Raw genomic sequence first — 12,583 nt, 5'->3', positions numbered from 1 at the left:
AAATGCAAACGCACACTCACTTCCATTAGTGTAGGGAATTCTAGAGGTGGTGTCTTTATACATTTCCACATGATGAGAGAGAACAGTGGAGACTCATGGTGTATTTTTAATATCTGTTGGTTTACAAATATACAGAAAATAATATTGGAAGAAAGCAGACTCCTAAAATAAGCAGCATAAATAGGAAGCACAGACTCAGCAGGAAGTTCTCCAGCTGCAGAGGCAATATGCCTCTGAGTACCAGTTACTAGGGAGCAACAGTGGGAGAAGGTTATTTGCCTATGTGTTCTGCTTCTGGTTTCCTGGAGGTATCTGGCTGGCCATTGTGGGCAGCAGGATGCTGGTTAGATGGACCTTTGGTCAGATCCAGCAGGGGCCTTCTCACTTTCACAACCACTAAGCCTCATCAGTGTTTCAAGGTGTGCAGCCTCTCCAAGCTTGCTTCCCAGGTTTACCACTAGAGTAGCAATGTTAGCCAGTGTAACTGGCCAGTGTCTGGTCAGTTGTGGTGACCCGCCATTACTCACCTGCCATAGTCCCCCATCCACCCGTCTCTACACTCTGCAGAGCCTCCCACTCACTGCTGCCTGCCCCCTGCTCACCTGCCCCAGCCTCTGCAGTGCCCCCCTGCTCCCTGCCACTACTAGTTGCCTCTCATTATACCACCATGACATGGAGCAATGATGCCACTGCCCCAGCGCTGATTATTGCTGGGATGGATTTACACTGGGGCGGTGATGTCATTATACCGCATCACAGCAGTATAATGGGAGGCAGGCAGTGATGGAGGCCACTGCGGAGACCAGTGGCAGGTGGGCAGGGGGTTGGAGGATGCTGCAGAGGCAAATGAAAGGTGAGCGTGTGCTGTATCCCACTCTGGCAGCCCATGTGCAGAGTACATGGTCACTCAATTGTAGATCCACCCCTGAATTCTACCTAATGAATGTAACCTTTCAAAGACTGCAAAGACATACCAGCCATTTAAATAACATCAAGCTCTTATTGTCTGCTATAAGACAATTACACAATTACTGCATTGGTTTGATACAGCAAAAGTCTTCTAAATCAGTATCAGCTAACCCTTTTCTTACTATAACTGTGTCATCATAGTTAGTGGGCCTTACATAAAATTTGCCAGTTATGCAAAACAATAGTGATAGACCCACACACAATTAATAAGATGTCCAAATTTGAAACAGTACATTTTAATACAAAGCAACTGCTGGATTTGATAGCCTATCATCTAATCTAAATTCTGATAAAGAATTAATAACATCTAATGAGGCTTGTTCTTCAGTGAAGCTGTTGCTACATGGTAAGCTATTCATGTGCAACTACATACCTTGTGGATGGGACCAGTTTCACAGATGACAGTTGCCCCAATCCACATGGTGACCAATATCCGTTTAGCATCTATAAGGTATAAACTGGTCCTAAGAGGAGGCAGTAAGGATCTTGTCTTAGCTTATAAGCATTATCACCTTGGCGCGCGTGCGCACACACACACACACGGCACACACTTATTTGTAGCCTACTTTCCTTATGAAATCACTCAGCGTTCCATGTGCGCCCCCCCCACGGGCTATCAACTTCACAATGCCTGGATCAATATGAACCAAATTTGCTACTGATGTAGGGACACATAGGGACACCTCAATGGCATAATTTGTGATGATGTCATCCACCCCACTTCAGGAAGGTGGGCACATGAAAATTTGAGGTGCAAGTGGGCTAACATGTTGACTGTTTAACTGATTTGAACCAAGCTGGGTACAGTTGTAGCAACGGACATACAGGGACACCTCAACGGCATAGTCTGTGATGCTGTCATCCACCCTGGTTCAAGATGGTGGACACACAAATGTTTGAGGCGCATGTGGGCTAACTTGTGAACCACCTAACTTATTTGAACCAAATTTGGTACAATTGTAGCAAGGAACACACAGGGACACTTCAACGGCATAGTCTGTAATTATGTCATCCACTCCAGTTCAAGATGGTGGACGCATAAACGTTTGAGGCACATAAATATTTAGGCAAACTTGTGAACCACTGAATCAATTTGAACCAAATTTGCTAAAGATGTAGAGACACATAGGGACACATCAGTGGCATAGTTTGTGATGATGTCAATTACCCCAGTTCAAAATGGCAGATATGTAAGCATCTGATGTGCAAGTGGGCTATCTTATGGACTGTCTAACTGGTTTGAACCAAATTTGTGACAGTCATAGTGAGGGACACATAGGGACATCTCAGTGGTATAGTTAGTAATGATGTCCTCTACCCCAATCCAAGATGGTGGATTCATGAACATTTGAGGTGCAAGAGAACTAATTTGTGGTGTGTCTAACCAATTTGAACCAAATTTATGACAGTTACTGTGAGTGACACAGAGGGACATCTCAGTGGTGTAGTTTGTGATGATGTCATCCACCCCAGTTCAAGATGGAAGACACGTGAACATTTGAGGCACAATTGGGCTAACTTGTGAACCGCCTGACCTATTTGAACCAGATTTGCTACAGCTGTATGGACACATAGTGATGTGTAGTTTATAATGTATGTCATTGTAGTTCGTAGTGATGTCATCCACCCTGATTCAAGATGGCGGGCATGTGAACGTTTGAGGTGCAAGTGGGAACCGATATGGACCAAATTTGATACAGTTGTAGGGACACAAAGCAACCAAAGCAATGCAAAAGCTCAGGAAAAACTGTAATATGTTACAAGATTAGTAATATATATACAAGAAATAATAATGTAAATGAGTATTTTAATAATAAAGATTAATAGTGCTTCATAAGAATGCTTAAAACTTAACAAGAATTTTTTTTAGAGTCATAACTGCCCTGAGCCATTTTTGGAAGGGCGGTATATAAATAAAATAAATAATACATTAAAAGTCCTCAGACATATGCCAGTTAGATAATTATTTCTAGTATCATAAAATTCCTGAGACATATTCTATCGAAATAGTGTAATCTTGCAGTACCAGGTGAGTTCGAGTCCTTATGAAGTCATACACATTTCATACACTTTGGTATTCCTCAGTGACTTTCCATGTATTGTTCTCATGAAGATAATCAGACTCCTCCTAATCCAAATGAATTTTCACAATCTTTTCAAAGTCTCTTCCTCACTCAGTTGCACTTCTTTCTTCTGTATGGTGCTGTGTCCTTATTATAAAAGTTAAGTGGCTTAACTTAATTGGCTAAATTTGGATTAGAAGGAGTCTGATTGTCCTCATGAGAACAATACATGGAAAGTCACTGAGGAAGATCAAAGGATCGAAACGCATATGACTTCATAAGGACTCAAACTCACCTGGGCATTTCCCAGATTATGCACTGCAGCAGATTCGCAATGTGTCCGCTAAGTGCCGCTCTGTATTGCCTGTGCTTTGACATCGCAGTTGCGGCACTGTCAATGGTGCCGTTCATATTTCTCATGCCTTGTTTTGGATTTAATTGATGCATTCTTGCCCTACAAAGTTGTAAATGTTTCGCAGGAAAGTAGCTGTATTTTTCCATTTTAGGCGACTTGCCCCATTTTTATGCATTGCAGTGCAGTGTGGTATGGACAGTTCAAGTCACAGTGCGTGTGACAATTTGTTCCCAGCCCGGCTTTTGCACGGCGTGGCGGTGGAGCCTCTTCTTTCATGTTGCTTCCTTTTGTGTTCTGCTTTTGGGGCAAGCATGACTTGAAGCCGGCTAGGATGAGAGAACGGTCACTTTCTTAAGAGGAAGCCCATTGAACCAAACTATTTCCTTCTGTTTATCCGTTCTGTTCTTGAAATAATTTTTCCATCGCATTTATTAAATGATTCCCCCCCTCCCCCGCCACCTGGGTTTTTTGTGCAAGGGTGCAACAAAATCTGCTGCTTTTGGTTTTTTGATGTCATTCCATTTGCGAGGCTACCCCTCCTCACTGCCCTCCGGAGTGCTCTGCTGCCTCCTCGCCTCTCACCCCTTCCCTTTGGCGGCTCCTCTTGCCCCGAGTCTGAAGCAGCCAAGTGGTGTGGTGTGAAAGTGGCCAGGAGAGCTGGAAGGAGCATGGATTTAGAGGAGTGCCTGAGGAGGTGGCTGCATGGCACTACTACTGAGGTGGCTATGAGTTTCCATTTGGGAAGAGCAGGAGAGACTGCACGCTTTTCCAGAGAGATGGGCAGGAGAGAGAGAGAGAGAGAGAGAGAGAGGAGGGGGCTGGGAGCAAGGCTGTGGGCGGGGGGAGCGCCTGATAGCAGCAGTTCCCCACCGTCCCTTCCTCTCCTTGAGAGTGGGTGCACCAGTTCCTGTCTTTTCCCCCTTCCTGGCTTGCTACAGGATTTCCTGTTGCTCCCCCACCAATAAAGATTTTCCTTGTTTCATCATTCCAGATGATCTCCTCACACACCCCTCTCCCCCTCCTTAAAGAAAACACAAACTTTCGCTTGGACAAAGCTGCAATGATACAAGACAAAGTTAGACTTTGTTTTGGAACTGCGCTTCCCCCTGCTGGTGGATTTGAACAAGGCAGCCGAGAATTTTTTCTTTAAAAAGAAAGGTCATGTCACACACACACACACACACACACACACACATACCTCGACTACATTGGCCCAAATGCAGCAGGAGGAGGGGCAGATAAATGTGTTTCAAGGAGAAATATGGATACCTTCTGCCTGGAAAATGCGTTTCAGTGGACGAAAGATATGAATGGCCACCAGCCTACAACGAAGCATTGAACAACCCTTAACTCTTGGTTTGAAACCTTTGCACTATTCTGTTGTACTTTGCAACGCTTTAACCGATGCAAATCTCGTAGTCCAGAAAACGCCCAGGTACTGCAACATATGCTGATTGACAGCATATGTCTGAAGCATATGTATGATACTACAGCTAATTATCTAACCAGCATATATCTGAGGCCTTTTAATATATTATGATTTTAAAAATACATTCTTGTTAAGTTTTAAGCTTTCTTATGAAGCACTATTAATCTTTATCATTAAAATCCTCATGTATATCCTTATTTCTTGTGTGTGTGTGTGTATGTATGTGTGTGTGTATGTATATATATATATATATATATATATATATATATATATATATATATATAAATAAAAAAAACTAATCGTGGAACATATCACAGGTTTTCCTGATCTTTTGCATTGCTTTGGTTTACCTTTTGGATCAGGTTTATTCCCTGTTTTGCTTTGTTTATGGTGGGACACATAGGGACATCACAAACACATAGTTTGTGATGATCTCATCCACCCCAATTCGAGATGGTAGATGCATGAACGTTTGAGGTGCAAGTGGGCTAACTTGTGAACTTCCTAACGGATTTGGACCAAATTTAGTCCAGTTGTAGGGGCCATGATTAGTTATTATGATTAAGCAGATTAGTTATTACTAATAACTTATTACTAATAAATGCTTTAGTATATCATGCAAAACAATACAGCTCAGTCTTACTTGGATTAGCTTTTCTCAGGCAAAAATACCCTTCAAATCTCCACCTTTTGTAGCAAAACTGTTTTGCCTCTCTAATGTTCAGTGTCTACTGTGAAGTAATGTGGAATGAAGCACAATCCTAGTTTGTCTCCTTGCCTTGGGAACCTCGAAGATCTGATAGATGGGTCTCCAACATCATTTTCTTTTGCTGCCTTTGCAGAATGATACCCCGAATCTTCTGTCTTTATACTATCAGCAGCTACATGCTGCCTGCCAGCTGTAGCACAATATTACTCATATTCGGCACTACAAAATCCTGCCTATAAAAACTTGACTCTCTGCCAGCTTTGCAGTGGTGCTTGCATTCCATGATTAAAAACACAAGAAGTGTGAGGGTCACAGAGAGATTATTCCTGCCTGCAATCGTCTCTCTGTTTTGCTGCCATGAATATTTACTGTAAAGCTGCATGGCCACCAACCATACTTACCTATGGTTATTTGCTCCTGGAAACTGTTTTTGAAAGAATGTTTAGCTATTACTGTTGTGCTCAGTCAGTGTTTATCCCATATTACTAGGGCTTATGTTGTATTGTTTAAAAAAAGAGATATTAATTCTATAAACATCTGGAGATGGAAGAGATGGCAAACAGAGAAGAGGGTGTATTCGCAAAGTACCTAATCAAAAGCCCAATATAATTGACTGAAAATCTACCATTAAATTCAGTGGCTTTTTGTATAAGTCAGGTAAAGTTGTGTGTTTCCCACTGGGTTCGCAAGATACTTGCCTGAAGGGTACTCACTCATGCTTTAAAATGGTCAACAGAATTAGGGAGTTGGAAGTCCAATGGCTCACAGGAGAAACTTCACTTTTCAATCTCAGATGTACTGTTTGAAAGTTTGTTTGAAGACAATCACATTCTTCTTAGTGAGACTTGAACAATATTCAGCATAGTGTAGGGCATTATATAAGAGGCTTCTGTGGCAGGCAGAAGTTACAGGTCCATTTAAAGGAATCTGAGAAGAGGTTAGAGATTCCAAGCAAATGCTAGTTTGCAGGTTATCTTTATGTTTTAAGACTTTAAAGTCTTACAAATTTCCCCTTTCCCTTGAGACCAAATATACTACATGGCTCTGTGGTCGCCAGGCATCGACACCGACTCGACGGCACAACCTTTCCCTTTTCTTTATTCATAGTACTCAGTCTAATAGCACACACACACAATGTCCCAGTCAGGGGCATAGTGATGTCGCTGGTGGCACGTGCTCGGCTGACACCGGTGGTCCACGGTCCCCAAAGTCACGCCCCTGCGTCAGACATCAGATATGAAGGGGGCATGGTCGGGTTTGCAAACAAGGCCACACGTCTTGTTTGTGAGCATATTAGAGTCGCATTTGCCGTGGAGGCAGGGAGTGCCTTTCCCTGCTGGTAAAGGCAGGGAGATGCATTCCCAGCCAGGCGGGGAACCCAGTGCTGGCTGGAGCTTTTCAAAAATGGAGCCGGGCGGCCCAGTTGATACAGAGCAGCAGTTTCACATTTCCAGCACGAGTCTCTTAAGGTGCTTGCGTGGCAGGCCTCCTGGTCCTGCCTGCTCCTCACAGATATCCTGTTCCTCATTGGTCTCCTCATGAGCCACCAAGGTGCAGCTCTTCACTTCTTCATTCATTTTCCTCTCTTCCTCTTCCCTTCTCTGCCTCCCTCTCTCCCCCACATCCTCAGCTGCCTCCATCGCAGCATTCACAACATTCCACACCCCTTGGCAATGGTTGCCTAGCCCCTTTTTCCTGGAGGGGAGGGTATATCCCTGCAGCAATTCAGGTATTTAGGGGTAAGGTGATAGCTCAATTGCTTTATGGGGCTCAGCTGTGCAGTTACAAGGATTATCCTCCCGCCTGGGAGCAGTTCAATCTAAATTCTTCAGGTCAATTCTCGGTGTTCTGAAGGGTACACTGAACACAACTCTGAGACTAGAGGTTGGTCTGGTGCCTACTGAGGCTGGTATCCGGTTTATTAGGATTATCTACTGGCTTAAATTAGAGTCAAACCAGACGTAACATGTGCCCTTGGTCTTGAACAGTTTTCCCTCTAACAGGGATTCCCAGATGCCGTTGACTACAACTCCCAGAATCCTAGCTGCAATGGCTTTTGCTTGGGGATTATGCGAGTTGTAATCAACAACATCTGGGAATCCCTGTTAGAGGGAACACTGGTCTTGAGAGATTATGCTGTTTGTGGTTGGAAAGAGAAGATAGAGAAGAAGTTTCGGAGTCTAAGCTTGCATCCCTCAATACTGATCTCCTTGGATATCATGAAATCTAAGGAATCCTTAAAGCAACGCATTTCAGATATAGCGCTGCAGGAGGCTAGGGGCAGAATTATGCATTGTACTACCCTTCGAGGTAGTTTATTTTGTATTTCCTCAGGGGCTGAAATGGTGAGCACTGATGCCTCATTTAAACTGGCTAAATACCTATATAAACCTACCATCTCCAAAGTAAGGAGAATGTTACATTAGCACACTCTAATGTGCTAACCTCAGCTGTCATGGATGGCCACTGCTCACATACTCCATATCATCTGTACTTATGCCCTTGTCCTTTAGGGTTGGCTGAATTGATTTTCCATGTGTTGCTACACTGCCCACTGGCCCATTTTACAGAAATGTTCATGTATTGCTTATTACATCTATTTTATTAAATTACCCGGGCAGGTCATTATATTTTTACACTTCTCTCCTTTCATCAGACTTTAACACCAATATCATTTACAGGTGGCAAAATTCTGTAACACTGCATGTTGTGTTAGGAAGTAGCTAATAAAAACTTGATCGTGCTACAGGATGTCTCCCTCCCCCTGTCCCCCACGTACTATAAATAGGCTGGTGTTATTGTATACGATGATGTATTCTGTACTGTTGTATCATATCTTTTGTCTGGCCATTGATTGTAATAAATTTGATTGTGATTCAGTTTACTGGATGTTCCCTCTGACATCAGCCACACTTCCACCCCCAAATAGTCACACAGCTGGTTTTGACAATATTGTCTGAGCAGCAGCCCATCACTGAGCGAGCTTCTCCAGCCCCGGCCTCCTGGTACTCCACCCCACCCCCAGATGGTCACCTGAGGATGGAACTTCTGAAGCAGCCCCTAATCATGTAGTTTACAACCACATTATAGTAGTATTTAACTGCACAATCAGGTGCTGGTTTAGACTATGCACACACACCCCGCTCGTGATCACACAAGGATCACAATACAAGTGCTGGGTGGATGAGTCAAGAGAAGCACACCTCTGCTTCGCCTTTCACAAAAGGCTGCCACTCAAATGGTATAGCACAAGCCAGCCTTGTGGCTATTTGGGGGTGAGCCTCCTTGTTGAGAAAGAGATTTTGGGGAGCCAAAGGGACACAAGAGTCCAGGAGGCAACTTGTACAAGGCCTAGAAAAATGATGGGCTGCATGAGGCTTAAGAGTCTGACCCTAAATTCCAGTCGGCAAGGGCTCAGTAAAGAACATGAATGGGGACTTCACAAAATACCAAGGAAAGAGGGTTGTGTATAGTTAGTGGGGGGTGACAAAGGCTGAGATATTAGTTAAAAGGAACCAGCAAAACCTTTGTCTGCAGGGGCCTCTGTATAATCTTTTATCACAAAGTCTTTGACAGGTTATATGTTTGAAGATGATCTTAACAGTCATATGGACATAGGAAGGGGGTCACCTGTAAGCAATGTTGGCTTGCCTGAAGATATTCATTACAAAAACTCTTTTTATCTCCCATGGCACCAAAATGTACCTCTTAAAAAAATCACATTTTTTTTCAATTATAAGAAGAACCAAGTTAGAATTAGAATGTTACCTTAATTAAAGTAGCTAGGACAATGACAAGCAGAATAGAGCCCTGCTTTTTCATATTAGTTCTAGTACAGTGAGCCTTTTCTCATGATCATGAGAAAGGGCTCCAAGGGGCAAGAGGAGAAAACTTTTAAAAGCTTACGTCCCCCGCAGATGATCAATTCCTCTTTATTGTGTGCACGGATTGCGCACCCCCCCCCCCCGGCAGCAGGGAAGTTTGGGGGCCAGGGGCCCTCTGGAATTCCCATGATGCACTGCATGAGTGTGCATTATGGGGATTTCCCAGTGCCGGCAGGGAGCCCTGCAGTCTCCCAGCCCCAGCTGAAAGACTGTTGAAAAAAACAGGTTTAAGGGAGCACTTGCTCCCTTAACCTCATTTTGAAGGTGGGCTCTGGAGGTGAGTTTGCTGCCACAGCCGTGCTGAAAGCCATGGGGCGCCCAGCAGTTCCCATGCATTGGCAAAACCGGGCTGGGCTCCCTTAGCCTGGTTTTGTCACCGCTACTGCACTTGTTCCATTCTTTTCTCTGTGCTTTTCTCTTGTGACAAAACAAAATGGCAGTAAGTTATGCAGAAGGTATGATTTTCCAAATGGTTGCCTACACTGGCACTGTAGCGAGAAGACAGCTAGTGGTGCCAAGCCAGTGGGTTTAGATTCCATTGATCTTCCTTGCACTGATATAATTGATTCTTAAAGATCTTCAGGGGTTCTGCTTCAGATCCCTACATCATTAGAGATTTGGCAAGTACCACTTTGACAAATGACGTATTTGATTTGAGGTTTGGCAAGGGATCACGAGGGTCAGGGTCTTTTTTGTGGTGTCACCGATGCTCTGGACCTTCCTCCAGGGGAACTGGGTTCTGCCCTTTCACTGATGGCTTTCCAGGAACAAGCTATTTTATTTCAGAGGGCATTTTTGTCGCTGATCTTTGTCATATGTTATGACTGTTTTTTGTTTACTGATTTTATGCATTAAATATGTAACTACATAGTAGTTGTTTTTAAATGCTGCAAGCTGCCTTGACATGCTCCAACACAAAATATGGGTTTCAACGTTTTTATAAATAAAAATAAATAAAATATAAATTGTCCTTATCAAATAAATAACAGTTTATTCAGAGTGATCAAAAATGGCCAAATTTGATATGTTGTTAGAGGCTCACAGTCCATGAAATTTTCTTACTGTATTTATTATTGCAAGGAAAATATAAAATATATTTTGATTTTTTAAAAGTAAGTCAGTCTGTGTTCAAGTTTTCACATACATCTATTGAAAGTTTTGTTCCAAAGTTATATTCAGATCACCACCACATTGGGGCATCTAAACATTTTCTTACTTTAATTAGAACAATCACATATATTTTAAATGTTCTAGATTTCAAGTAACTGCTTTTAATAATATTAAATGATAGATAGTTCAGAAATAGACTCAATGTGCCCCCCTCCCCTAATTGTTTTTGAAGGATCTGTTCTACATGAAATATTTTTTCATTATTTTTATTGGAAAAATATTTGTAGAGAATACTTTATTTCACAAAGCCCCTATCAGTACTTGGCAGTTAGATTCATGATAATAAATGGCTGTGGGGTTACCACATTATAAATCAATCAAGGAGTTCATGTGACATCATACAAGAAACCTCACGAGTGAAGCACAAGCCCTTATTAATAACATCTGATGCTTAAGATTAATCTGCACTGTAGTTCAGAGTCATGGGGTTAGAAAGAGACCTGAAGGAACCACAAGCAAATGATGTAGCTCCTACCTGACGATGCTGAATGTGGAGAATGATTGTTTTAATTATGATCTTTAAGGGGATAAAGCAATAATCAAATATGTTTTCATTTTAGAGTGGTTTGGACAGGTCCTCAGCCAGAGAAAATTGGAATTTAAAAAACCCATCTCCATTTAATGTGCAAAGAAAATATGGAACAGAAATATTAATACATGCTGAAACTCTTTATTCCTTGTTAAGTAGAAGCAGTATGTTTCCCACACTCACTCCGAATATATTAGTTGTATGCACTCATTTGCCTGAATACACGTATGCCTGCCAGCTCTACCAATTTCCCATAGTACCATGGGTCCGAAATAGAAGAGGATGAAGCAGCAAGTCAGATTTTAATCCACTCTCCAGACATGGAACAAAGATTAGATCAGTCTGGTTCACTAGGGGCCACTTCAGTCCCAAAAGTCAACGACATGGCAGCACTAGGATATGTAGTGCCCTAGGCCAAGAATTGCAGCCTGTCAGAAAACTGGCTCTTACTAGCTAAGCAGGGATATATGAAACACCTGGCAGGCTGCAGTACATACCTTGATGTACTACTGTATGCCAAAGTGCATTAGAAACTCCAGCTGCAAGAATGTAATTCTTTCCGTGAAACACCAAACGGCCAATGAGTGCCAGCTTGGCGCTTCCCAGATTAACCCTTACCGCAGGGTCACTACAGATCTGCATAGTGTGCTTCCGTACTTCCTGTGCTGTGACACCGCAGACTCCCTGCGCTGACAGCAAGGTGCCATTCCCATTTCCAGTGGCTCACTTTGGATTTTATCTTTGCAATTGAGTGCTACAACGTTGCAAATCTATTGCAAAAAATAGCTGTATTTTCCCATTGTAGGAGTTTGAGATTCTGGGGGTCATTTTCAATGCGATCCTGCCAAGGTGAAGCATTTTACTGCTGTTCTAGGGTGTAATCTGGAAAGCAGAGAGAGAGAGAGAGAGAGAGAGAGAGAGAGAGAGAGAGTAAGTATATCTTGCCTTAATTCTGCATAGCTCATGCGTGGATACATCAGGTATGATGATTGTCGATCTGGGCAGAAGGAGCAGCTAGACAGTGGTGTACAAGTATTGCACTCATGGACGCAAAGCACTAGAGTAGGCTAGATAGCGAAAGATGCACAGTTAAAGATGCATGGTTAAAACGCAGAACCTACTCACATTAGGGGGTTACCTAGAGGCAGATTAGGCATGGACCTTAGGGATTAGGTCCGTGGCCTCCTGTCTCGGGGTGGGGGGCATCCCCAGAGCCCTGTCGCTGCCCTGCGCCTGCTGCGCCACATAAATCTTTTTTTTAAACTTTTTAACTGTCTTCTGCTGTGCAGCAGGGACGGCCACTTGAGGGGAGACCAAGGCAGGGGAGGCAGAGGTGGCAGCAAGAGCTCCCTCCTAGAAACCGCCTGCCTCCCAAATGACAGACCGGGCCATTTTTGGCCCATTTAGGGGGGCTCTGTGCATGCACACTAGCAGCTAAAACTGCCAGCTAAAAATAAAAATAAACCGTGTGTGTG

The sequence above is a fragment of the Hemicordylus capensis genome, chromosome 2 (genome assembly GCF_027244095.1).
Source record: "Hemicordylus capensis ecotype Gifberg chromosome 2, rHemCap1.1.pri, whole genome shotgun sequence".
Lineage (NCBI taxonomy): Eukaryota > Metazoa > Chordata > Lepidosauria > Squamata > Cordylidae > Hemicordylus > Hemicordylus capensis.
Note: the sequence above shows the minus strand (reverse complement) of the source record.